The 12,046-nt window shown below is 40.5% G+C and overlaps 1 protein-coding gene across 3 annotated transcripts in view; it reads left to right on the top strand.

The window, feature by feature from the left end:
• Positions 1–12,046, top strand: part of LOC144070738 (microphthalmia-associated transcription factor-like) — a 68,877-nt gene that overhangs the window by 19,419 nt on the left and 37,412 nt on the right. The gene's annotated exons all lie outside the window — the stretch shown is intronic.

Genomic DNA, 12,046 nt, shown 5'->3' on the forward strand with positions numbered 1-12,046 from the left:
AAGGCCTATATAAGTATATTGAAGCCTATATAAGTATATTGAAGGTTTATATAAGTGCATTTGTATGTTTAAGGCTTGTATAAGTAACACGCATTGGTTTGTACTGAAAAAAAAATTAATAACATGGAGAGAACACATACAGTACTGTATACATACATTAGAGAGAGAGAGCTTTACTAGAAACAGGCCATAAGAAGCTATCTAATGACGATTGCAGTTTTCTTTTTTTCATCATAAATGATGCGGTAGCACTGAATGGCATCATTCAATTGATTTGCAAACTTTGTGCAACGTTCAATATTTGGGTCCTGCTGCTCGATCTTTATGTTTATAAATGGTACTGACGGTCGAACGATCCAAGTTGTATTCCCATGCAACGCTCACCACTTTCATCAAGCTTCGTTATTATTGCCACTCATTTCAAATGAAATGGCTTGCCTCTTCCTTGCACCTCCCTCAATAGAAGCATTTCACTTTTCACCAACCATATTGAATAATGGATGCACGAGATATTTAATGATAAAAATGAAAAAGGTTCTTTGTGCACTGGAGATACGTTCACGCACTTCCGCATTGCAACGGACTGGGCAGAAGAAGGTGGATGCTGGGTGAGCTGAGCTCCACAGCGCCAGGCGTCGGTATTAGCGGCGGAAAGAAGCACTGCGCGGAAAAAGGCGCGCAATACAAAATCGAACTTACGAACATTTTTCGACAAACGCAATTTGCAGACATGTTCGTATGTACCGTTGTTCGTAACTCGAATGTTCGTAAGTAGGGGAGCGTCTGTATATATATATATATATATATATATATATATATATACACACATATATATATACATACATATATATACATATATATATACTTCTATACACATATATATACATATATATATACATACATATACATCAGTGGCGGGCGGTGCATTTTCTGGTAGCGCCTTCAACGTATCAATCCAACCCTCAAAAACTATTTTATGGCTATAAAACCTCTACTGCAGCTACAGCTGCAACACATAAAAAATAATCAATAAATTAATGCACAAAAATGGGGTAAAATCCACTTCCTAGCATCATTTATTGATTGAATACAAATACTGGAGCTTTTGAGACATTACAACCAGGCCAGGGGGGTGATTTTTCCCGGGAAAAGACAGCGATGGACGTCAATGGTGAAACGCCAAAAATTAAACTGGGGTAAAATCCACTTCCTAGCAGCATTTTGTGATTAAATACAAACACTTGAGCTTTTCAGATATCAGGACTTGGCCCACAATTGAAATATTATTTAGGAATATGGGCATATTTTACTCACCAAAAATCCTTTTTACACAATATCCATCCTCCTTTCTTTCTTCCTTCTTTCCTATCGCCATCGAAGCAAATGATGAAAGTCGAACCTGTCCTGTCATATTTCCGGCATAGTCCGTTTTGAAAATGGCTTTAAATCAAAACAACAATATACTATTTGCTTGTGGAGCTAAGTTAGCACACTGAAAGTGCCGCACACACCATATTCCCGGCTGTAACAGGCTTGCTAGCTTCGGAGTTGACCGCCCTTTCTTAATAATGTCCTTTTTTTTGGAAAAGTCCGTCTGGAAAATAGCTTTGTGAGAGAAATCTGCAACAGAATTCATTTGTTTTTGCCACTGTCGGTCATGTGGGTGGAGTTTGCGATCTCTGGCTGCTTTGGCCCGTCTACTAGCCAATCATAGTTTGTGAAAGCAATGACATGTCCCAGCCAGCAAAATGCTAACGCCTATGAAAAATCATTGTGGGGTTGCCAACTCGAAATCTGATTGGTTAAAAGCAACAGTCTTGCTTAATGCAGCAGACCACGCAAGAACTGATTGTGAAGGCTTTGAGGCAGATCTGATCTGGCAACAAATAATGGCTGAAATGTGATTGGTTAAATGCTTCAATATGAAAACACACATCTGAAAGCAGTGCAACCAGGGGGGAAAGCAATGAAAGGAAGCTAACAGACCATTTGGAATAATAAGTATTGATGGACAAAATATAATATGATTCAGATATTTCTTAGGCCAGCAGAGAAGGCCTTGAAGGCCCTGACGGCCCGCCACTGATATACATATATATATATATATATATATATATATATATATATATATATATATATATATATATATATATATATATATGTATGTACAGACGCTCCCCTACTTACGAACGAGTTAGGTTCCGAGCGATTGTTCATAAGTTGAATTTGTTCGTAAGTTACTCAGTGCTATATTTTGTAATATAATTTATGTTTAAGCCCTATATAAGTATATTGAAACCTATATAAGTATATTGAAGGTTTATATAAGTGCATTTGTATGTTTAGGGCTTGTATAAGTAACACACATTGGTTTGTACTAAAAAAACATTTAATAAAATGGATAGAATACATACAGTACTGTATACATACATTAGAGAGAGAGAGATTTACTAGAAACTGGCCGAAAGAAGCTATCTAATGACGATTGCAGTTTTCTTTTTTCATCATAAATGATGCGGTAGCAATGTATGGCATCATTCAATTGATTTGCAAAGTTTGTGCAACGTTCAATATTTGGGTCCTGCTGCTCGATCTTTATGTTTATAAATGGTACTGACGGTCGAACGATTCAAGTTGTATTCGCGTGCAACGCTCACCACTTTATCACCCGCATCAAGCTTCGTTATTATTGCGAAATGGCTTGCCTCTTCCTTGCACTTCCCTCAATAGAAGCCTTTCTCTTTTCACCAACCATATTGAATAATGGATGCACGAGATATTTAATGATAAAAATGAAAAAGGTTCTTTGCGCACTGGAGATACGTTCACGCACTTCCGCACTGCAACGAACTGGGCAGAGGAAGGTGGATGCTGGCTGAGCTGAGCTCTCACAGCGCCAGGCGTCGGTATTAGCGGCGGAAAGAAGCACTGCGTGGAAAAAGGCGCGCAATACAAAATCGAACTTACGAACATTTTTCGACATAAACGCAATTTACAGACATGTTCGTATGTACCGTTGTTCGTAACTCGAATGTTCGTAAGTATGGGAGCGTCTGTATACATATATATATATATATATATATATATACATATACACACATATATATATATATATATATATATATATATATATATACATATACACACATATATATACATATATATATATATATATATATAATCGGACATAGGCCCTGTTGTCATCATCAACCACAAAAAGCCTACTTGTCATCACACCCTGAAACTGCGTATGACGAAATTGGTGGTGCTTCTCCATAAGCTGCGTTTACTCGGCAAAAGACCTAAATAAGTGATAGTTACGGACTTGTAATTTGGCATTCTGCTGTTATGGATACAGGTCACTTACCTCTCACTGTCTTTCACTTACCTTCAGTCAGCTAGTAGGAGGCAGATCACCACCCAAACATCTTTTCATATTACCTCAGAAGGGAATGTGTGTTGTGTTACCGCAAATTTAGAGTTATAATAATAATAATCAGACATGGGCCCTGTCGTCATCATCAACAACAAAAAAGCCTACTTGTCATCACACCCAGAAACTGCGTATGACGAAATTGGTGGTGCTTCTCCATAAGCTGCGTTTACTCGGCAAAAAGTGTGTATGTATATATATATATATATATATATATATATATATACATACATATATACATATATATATACATATATACAAATATATACAAATATATATATATATACACACACACACATATATATATATATATATATATATATAAAAATGAATATATATGTCAGCCCTATTTAATGAGCCCTTGGTTATGACTTTCAGCGTGGATTTCCCCCTTTTTTAACTTAAAAAATAAAAAAAATGATTCAGTGCTGAGTGCAAGCGGAAGACAGGGGAGTTGCTTCCCAGTTTCAGCGTGGATTTTCAAATTCTTATGAACGTATAACATAATAATAAAAAAATTAAAAACATCCCTAGAAAAAAATCTGCGATGTAGTGAAACTGCGAAAGTTGAACCGCGAAATGATGAGGGATTACTGTACTTGCTTTTCAAAGGATTAATGTGATATACTGTTCAACTCGAGCCGCTTCGTGGTGTTGAGGTTCACTCGCATTACTTCGGTGCGGGCAGGCGCGGGCTCAATTCCCGCTGGTGGCGGTATGATTGGGAGTGCGGATGGTCGTTTGTCTCTCTGTGTGCCCTACAACTGACTGGCGACCAGTCTAGGATGTAGTCTGCCTTTTGCCTGAAGACAGCTGGGTGAGGCTCCAGTAACCCCCGCAACCCTTTCGAAGATGGACGGTATGGAAGATGAATGAATGAACGAACGAACGAATGAATGTTCAACTCAATATGGGGAAAAATACATAATTTTGAAAGGGGAAGTAAAATTAAACATCCGACATAATGTAGTTCTGCTAGTGTATTATGCACATTCTTCTGTTGCCTGGTGGTCAAAATTGTTAAATGGGAGTCACCTATCACCATTTAAATGCCTCTGATTAAATCATTGACGTTTAAAACTGACCATTTACTAAAAAAGTGCAGTTTAAATTTTAACTTTTGAGAAACTTTAACGTATTACCACAACAAAACTATCTTGTACAAGCTTTAGTGGGTGTGTCTTTCAAACAATGAGATTATATTCATTGCTGAGAGAGGAGGGCAAAAATGTTATGTTGAGGGCCCAGCACCCACTAAAAAGACGACAGAATGAAGCTGTGTTTGACTCTGCTGGCTAATTAGTCCGATTATTGCACAGCTGGATTGGCCAGACATTTTGCTAAGTTTTATCAAAAGGATCACTCACTCCATGTAGGCTTCATCCCGACAACTTCTGCTTCAGCAGAGCCCCTCTATTTTAGGAGCGCACGAGTCTGTCTGGGGAGTCTGGGCTTGACGAGAGTGGGAAAACTGAAACATTTCTTGTTCCTCTTATTTGTTAGGTGGAAGTTGGTTCGCTTCATTTATTTCATCATGTTGGAATGGATTTGAGCAAAATTATTATCAGGAATTTATGAAGAGCCCAAAGAGAAGGTTTAGCTAATGTACTACAAAATAAATATATGTCTGCCATTGACAGCACGAGCCTTCGATGCCAACCACCGTTCAAATGGTTCGGATGTCTCCTTTTAATTAAGTCATTTCAATTCACAGCAGGAGTATGATTCAACATCACATGACTTTTATGTTTGTCATCATCTTGGGAAGGGTGCTCCCTTTTTACAATGGTTTGCATACTCGGCGGACATGTTGTTTAGGGTGACCAGTGGTGGCAATCAAAAATACATATTGCACAGCATTCACACATATCTTAGTACTCATAATACAGATCACATCATTTTAGTGCCGTATCGGCACTGAACCTAGTATTAACATACAGTTGTGGTCAAAAGTTTACATACAGTTGTGAAGAACATAATGTCATGGCTCTCTTGAGTTTCCAGTTATTTTTACAACTCAGATTTTTCTCTGATAGAGTGATTGGAACAGATACTCCTTTGTCACAAAACATTCATGAAGTTTGGTTCTTTTATGACTTTATTATGGGTGAACAGAAAAAAGTGATCAAATCTGCTGGGTCAACAATATACATACAGCAGCGCTAATATTTGGTAACATGTCCCTTGGCCATTTTCACTTCAATTAGGTGCTTTTGGTAGCCATCCACAAGCTTCTGGGAAGCTTCTGGTTGAATATTTGACCACTCCTCTTGACAGAATTGGTGCAGTTCAGTTAAATTTGATGGCTTTCTGACATGGACTTGGTTCTTCAGCATTGTCCACAAGTTCTCAAAAGTCAGGACTTTGGGAAGGCCATTCGAAAACCTTAATTCTAGCCTGATTTAGCCATTCCATTACCACTTTTGATGTGTGTTTGGGGTCATTGTCCTGTTGGAACACCCAACTGCGCCCAAGACCCAATCTTCGGGCTGATGACTTTAGGTTATCTTGAAGAATTTGAAGGTAATCCTCCTTCTTCATTATCCCATTTACTCTCTGTAAAGCACCAGTTCCCTTGGCAGCAAAACAGCCCCACAGCATAATACTACCACCACCGTGCTTGACGGTAGGCATGGTGTATGTGGGGTTAAAGGCCTCACCTTTTCTCCTCCAAACATATTGCTGGGCATTGTAGCCAAACAGCTCAATTTTTGTTTCGTCTGACCACAGAACTTTCCTCCAGAAGGTCTTATCTTTGTCCATGTGATCAGCAGCAAACTTCAGTCGAGCCTTAAGGTGTCGCTTTTGGAGCAAGGGCTTCCTTCTTGCACAGCAGCCTCTCAGTCCATGGAGATGCAAAACACGCTTGACTGTGGACACTGGCAGCTGTGTTCCAGCAGCTTCTAATTCTTGGCAGATCTGCTTTTTGGTGATTCTTGGTTGAATCTTCACCCTCCTGACCAATTTTCTCTCAGGAGCAGGTGAGAGCTTGCGTTTTCTTCCTGATCGTGGCAGTTACAAAACAGTGCCATGCACGTTATACTTACAAACAATTGTTTGCACTGTTGCTCTTGGGACCTGCAGCTGCTTTGAAATGGCTCCAAGTGAATTTCCTGACTTGTTCAAGTCAAGGATTTGCTTTTTCAGATCTATGCTGAGCTCCTTTGACTTTCCCATTGTAGCGTTTGTGGGCGTTTGCATCCAATGAGCCCTATTTAAATGGCCTCAGAGAAGTCACTAGCACTAGTCACTCATAATCACTCACAATAAGTTAAGAGGCCATGCTATGAAGCTCATTTCACAGACACAACTTTCTAAGTCACCAAAATTGCAAATTCGTGTTGCTGTATGTATATTTTTGACCCAGCAGATTGGATCACTTTTTCTGTTAACCCATAATAAAGTCATAAAAGAACCAAACTTTATGAATGTTTTTTGTCACAAAGAAATCTGTTCCAATCACTCTATCAGAGAAAAATCAGAGTTATAGAATAACTGGAAACTCAAGCGAGCCATGACATTATATTCTTCACAAGTGTATGTAAACTTTTGACCACAACTGTATACTGTTTGAACAAACAAAAACACAAATTCAGAGCAATGCCAGAGATCTGTGTTAGGTTTCTTCACATTTCGACTAAATAAGAGATAACTATTGCTATTTCAACTGTGTCACTAGATACGGTTAAAATGCAGTTAAAATATTTATATGATTCATACTCAATGTTCCCTCTAAGCTGCGCACGTGCGCAATTGCGCAGTACTCTCGTGCTCTCTGCGCACAAGAAAATCTATCCAGCGCACAAACAACACCAACATAACATATTAATTAATATCTAATATTAGACTTAGTCTAATTAATTCGCACAATAATATTGTTTTTTTTGTTTCTCACTCAGTGAGTGACAGTGTCCAGCCAATGATACGATACGGTTCACTTACGGTACGAGATCAATCACGGCATTGACGGGGCGTGCGTCTGGACCCTGCCCATATGCGCCGTGCAGGTTAGCTAGCAGGTTAATAGATACTAATACAAACGCCGTATCACTAATACAAACCCCGTATCATGGCAAAACGAACAGGCAGCGACACATCCACTTGCCAAGCCACAGTAATAAAGAAATGCACTTCTTTTAAGATGGAATGGTTGTCGGAGCATGCGACAATAGAAGAAAAAGCGGTGAAATTGGGTGATATATTTTCTTTTTCAAGTGAGAAAGGTCTACTCTGCAAAATATGCAGATATGCCAAAGTTGCAAGTGGGTTTTCAGATGGAAAAATGTGGATTGAATGGAAGCTGGACTATCTCAGGCGTCACATTCAGCATAAAAGTCATTTAAAAGCTGTCGAAATTTTACGAAGACTCAAGATGGGACAGGGGATTGGTACATTATTGCGGGAGAGCGCAAAAGACCGAGGGAAAAGGAATGAGCTGTCACACAAAACAAAATCGGACCGTGAACAAGTTAAAGTTCTCATTGACAATATTTTACTTGCCATCAAAATGAATGCATCAATGCTGTCAGTTCAAGAAATCCACGATCACATTGCAAAGTATGTGAGTACGTATACCAGAAAGCTGGCGAAGCAAAAACTATGCCTTTGAATTTGTGAACTCAATCAATGAGATAGTGCAGAATGAGACTATGTGCAGTATTAAAAATGCACCCTTGCATACCCTGATAGTAGATGAGAGCACAGACATATCAGTACACAAAATGCTAGTCATATATATTAAATACAGGGAGGAAAATGATGTTAACTACAAAACTGTGTTTGGTGGCAACATCCAGCTGACAGCATGCACTTCTCGGGATATTGTGCAAGGAATAACTCAGTTTTACTCCAAACATGGACTGGACATGCAGAAAATGGTGATGCTGACCTCGGATGGTGCCTCAGTGATGCTAGGAAAACACAACGGAGTTGCAGCTTTGTTAAAGCGCCAAATACCTCACTTAACTGAACAACATTGTGTGGCCCACAGAGAGGACTTGGGCATAGATGATGCCTGGAAAAATGTGCGTTCGAAGCGAGATGTTGAAACTCTTCTTAGAACTGTCTATTCCACTTTCTCTCGGTCCGCTGTGAAGAGGGGCAAAATGGAGGACCTGGCAAAGATTGTTGATGAAGATGCACTGTCATTCAGGCCTCTGAACGAAGTTCGATGGCTGTCGCGGCACCAAGCTGTCAATGCTGTTCTGAGGAACTACACTGTGCTTACAGAATTCTGTAAAAGAGAAATCACCAATAACAGAGATCCAGTGACAAGGTACTGCTACAAAAAGCTGAGTAATTCAAAATTCAAGGTTACTATCACTCATACCTGTCAACCTCTGCCGATAACGTCCCTTATAAATGATTATGATTCCCCTTACAAACCCCCCAAAAAACTTACAAACACCGTACGAGTCGTACGAGCGAGAGAGAGAGAGAGAGTTTGAGAGAGAGAGAGACAGAGAGAGAGACAGAGAGACAGAGAGAGAGACAGAGAGAGAGAGACAGAGAGAGAGACAGACAGAGAGAGAGAGAGACAGAGAGAGAGAGACAGAGAGAGAGAGAAAGACAGAGAGAGAGAGAGAGACAGAGAGAGAGAGAGAGACAGAGAGAGAGAGACAGAGAGAGAGAGAGACAGAGACAGAGAGAGAGACAGAGAGAGAGACAGAGAGAGAGAGAGAGAGAGAGAGAGACAGAGAGAGAGAGACAGAGAGAGAGAGACAGAGAGAGAGAGAGACAGAGAGAGACAGAGAGAGCGAGAGAGACAGAGAGATGTCAGCCATGTCAGCACATCCCAACAGTTGTTAAGGCTGATCGAAGGTCCTGCGGTCGATCGCTAAGATATCACCCTTGATACCTGCGCAATGTGTATCTCATGCCATTATTGCACCCCCAGACCGCTACGGACACACCTACTGTATGTACCGCTCATGTGAATTCCCTTTTGAATTTGTCTACGTACAGGCAACATCCCTTCCGAACACACAAAGGAAATGATATCACATTTGTGATTATGAAATAAAACAAAATTCCGCTTTGTTTTTTTTTTCATTTTATTTCTTGTTCGAAAGTGACAACTCTTGCAGTAATATGAACCATCGAAAGAATCGAGATATTTCGACATTAGAAGCAATAGGGCGACCACAACATTTTAAACGTCTGGTAAGAAAATTATAATTTCTGTCATTAAAAAGCATCAGGTTCTCATCCAGAATGACTTATTTCTTTTTTCAAATTTAATCACTTGATATTTTGCATTTACAAAGACAGGCATATTAACTTGCTTATGATATTGTACTCCCTATTTAAACTTTGAATATGGAGCTGAAATTGTGAATCGGGGTGGCTTATACGCGAGAAATTGTAAAATTCAATGATTTTAAGGCATATTTAAGATGGGTCACAATGCACCCGTGTTACCGAATTCTTCCGGTTTACAGTGCAGTTGAATCGCGATGGTGGAAGTCATGGCGATGATTTGAATTTCGAGGCATTTAAATTGAAAAATTGGTACTTTTCCGAAATGCTTGCTCATCTCATCTCATCTTCCGCTTTATCCGAAGTCAGGTCGCGAGGGCAGCAGGGAAGCCCAGACTTCTCTCTCCCCAGCCACTTCATCCAGCTCTTCCAGGAGGACCCCAAGGCCCCAGGGCTAGCCGGGAGACATAGTCTCCCCAGCGTGTCCGAGGTCGGCCCCGTGGCCTCCTCCCGGTGGGACGTGGCCGGAACACCTCCCGAGGGAGGCGTCCAGGAGGCATCCTGATCAGATGCCCAAGCCAACTCATCTCTCGATCCAGCGCAGCATCTTGTTCTTTCAGTCACGACCCACAGCTTGTGACCATAGATGAGGGATGAAACATCGATCATCCGGTAAAAAGAGAGCCTCGCCTTTTGGCTCAGCTCCTTCTTCACCACGACGGACCGGCGCAGAGTCTGCATCACTGCAGACGCCGCACCGATCCGCCTGTCGATCTCCTGCTCCATTCCTCCCTCACTCGTGAACAAGACCCCAAGATACTTAAACTCCTCCACCTGGGGGAGGACTTGATCCCTGACCCGGAGAGGGCATGCCATTTTTTTTCCGACTAAGGAACATAGTCTCAGATTTGGAGGTGCTGATTGTCATCCTGACCGTTTCACACTCGGTTGCGAATCGTTCCAGCGAGAGTTGGAGATCACGGCCTGATCAACCCAACAGAACCACATCATCATCTTCAAAAAGCAGGGATGCAATACTGAGGCCACCAAAAAGGACCCCTTAAACGCCTCGGCTGCGCCTAGGTATTATGTCCATAAAAGTTATGAACAGAATCGGTGACATAGGGCAGCCCTGGCGGAGTCCAACCCTCACTGGAAACGGGTCTGATTTACTGCCAGCTACGGGGACCAGACTCTGACACCGGTCATAAAGGGACTGGACCCCGCATATCACGGGTTCCGGAACCCCATACTCCCGGAGTACCCCCCACAAGACTCCCCAGGGGACACGGTCGAATGCCTTCTCCAGGTCCACAAAGCACATGTACACTGGTTGGGCGAACTATTTTTTGGGGGAAAGAAAAAATCTTACCATGCGTTATAAAGCAAGTGTCTCGTGGGTTAGTGTTGCAGATTGTCTCATAATAGGCTCTTTGTTTCAGTCAAAGTGGATGCAGTTGCTCTTATAGATGCATAATCAAAATGAATATTTTTTCAGATGTTTTAAAATTTTGTTGATAGGCCAATGGCCAATTTTGGACAAATATTGGCTGGCCGATATATTGGTTGACCTTTAGTTGTAATGGTTTGTTTTGGAAGGGCTGTATTGAGTTGTATTGATTTGGGAGCATACGCTACTCTCTGGTGGAAACTGAGTTTTAGAAGTGTTGAATATTATTGTAGGGATTATATCGTTCTTGTGTTAATATCATGCTACTTAGCACGGGGCAAGTGCTTCTAGCTAATCGCTACACTAGCTAGTAGAGTTCATGTACTACTTACTGTAGTGTACTTACTGTATTGTGTATTTGTGTTAATATTGGGTCAAATTTGCTGCTAGATAAAATCATGAGCTTACTTTTGACTTGCTGTATCAATATTTTTTCTGTATAAAAAACTCATTTCAATAATGATTAATTTTTGATAAATAATTGGCTTTTATTTTATTGTATTGGCTCTAGTATAAGTATAGTCTGAGCGCAATTCTGTTTTGAAGATGCACACATTTTTGGGGAATTTGCATTGGCATTTGATACTCATTTCAAAGTGCAATCTTGGCGCAAATGGCCAAAATGAAAGGATTTCCAAGCCTAAACACTTGTTTCTTTGTTTTACATAACTAAAAATTATTCTACAATGCCTTTAATGTTTCTTATCTGATTACCCGATTAATTTAAATAATTCAATATCAGATTAATCGGTTACTTAAATAATCTATAGATGCAGCCCTATTATCAATGAATAAATGATAGGATGACTGTTGTGATATCCCCATTAGAGAGTGAACCGCCCACCCCACCCCCATCAAGCAACTAAATCCCACTGGCGTGTGTCTAGTGAATCAATATTGCTAATCTCACACATCAATATGCTTGACCTATCTCCCTTCACTTGACCTCCCTACATCCTCTCTTT

The sequence above is a fragment of the Stigmatopora argus genome, chromosome 1 (genome assembly GCF_051989625.1).
Source record: "Stigmatopora argus isolate UIUO_Sarg chromosome 1, RoL_Sarg_1.0, whole genome shotgun sequence".
Lineage (NCBI taxonomy): Eukaryota > Metazoa > Chordata > Actinopteri > Syngnathiformes > Syngnathidae > Stigmatopora > Stigmatopora argus.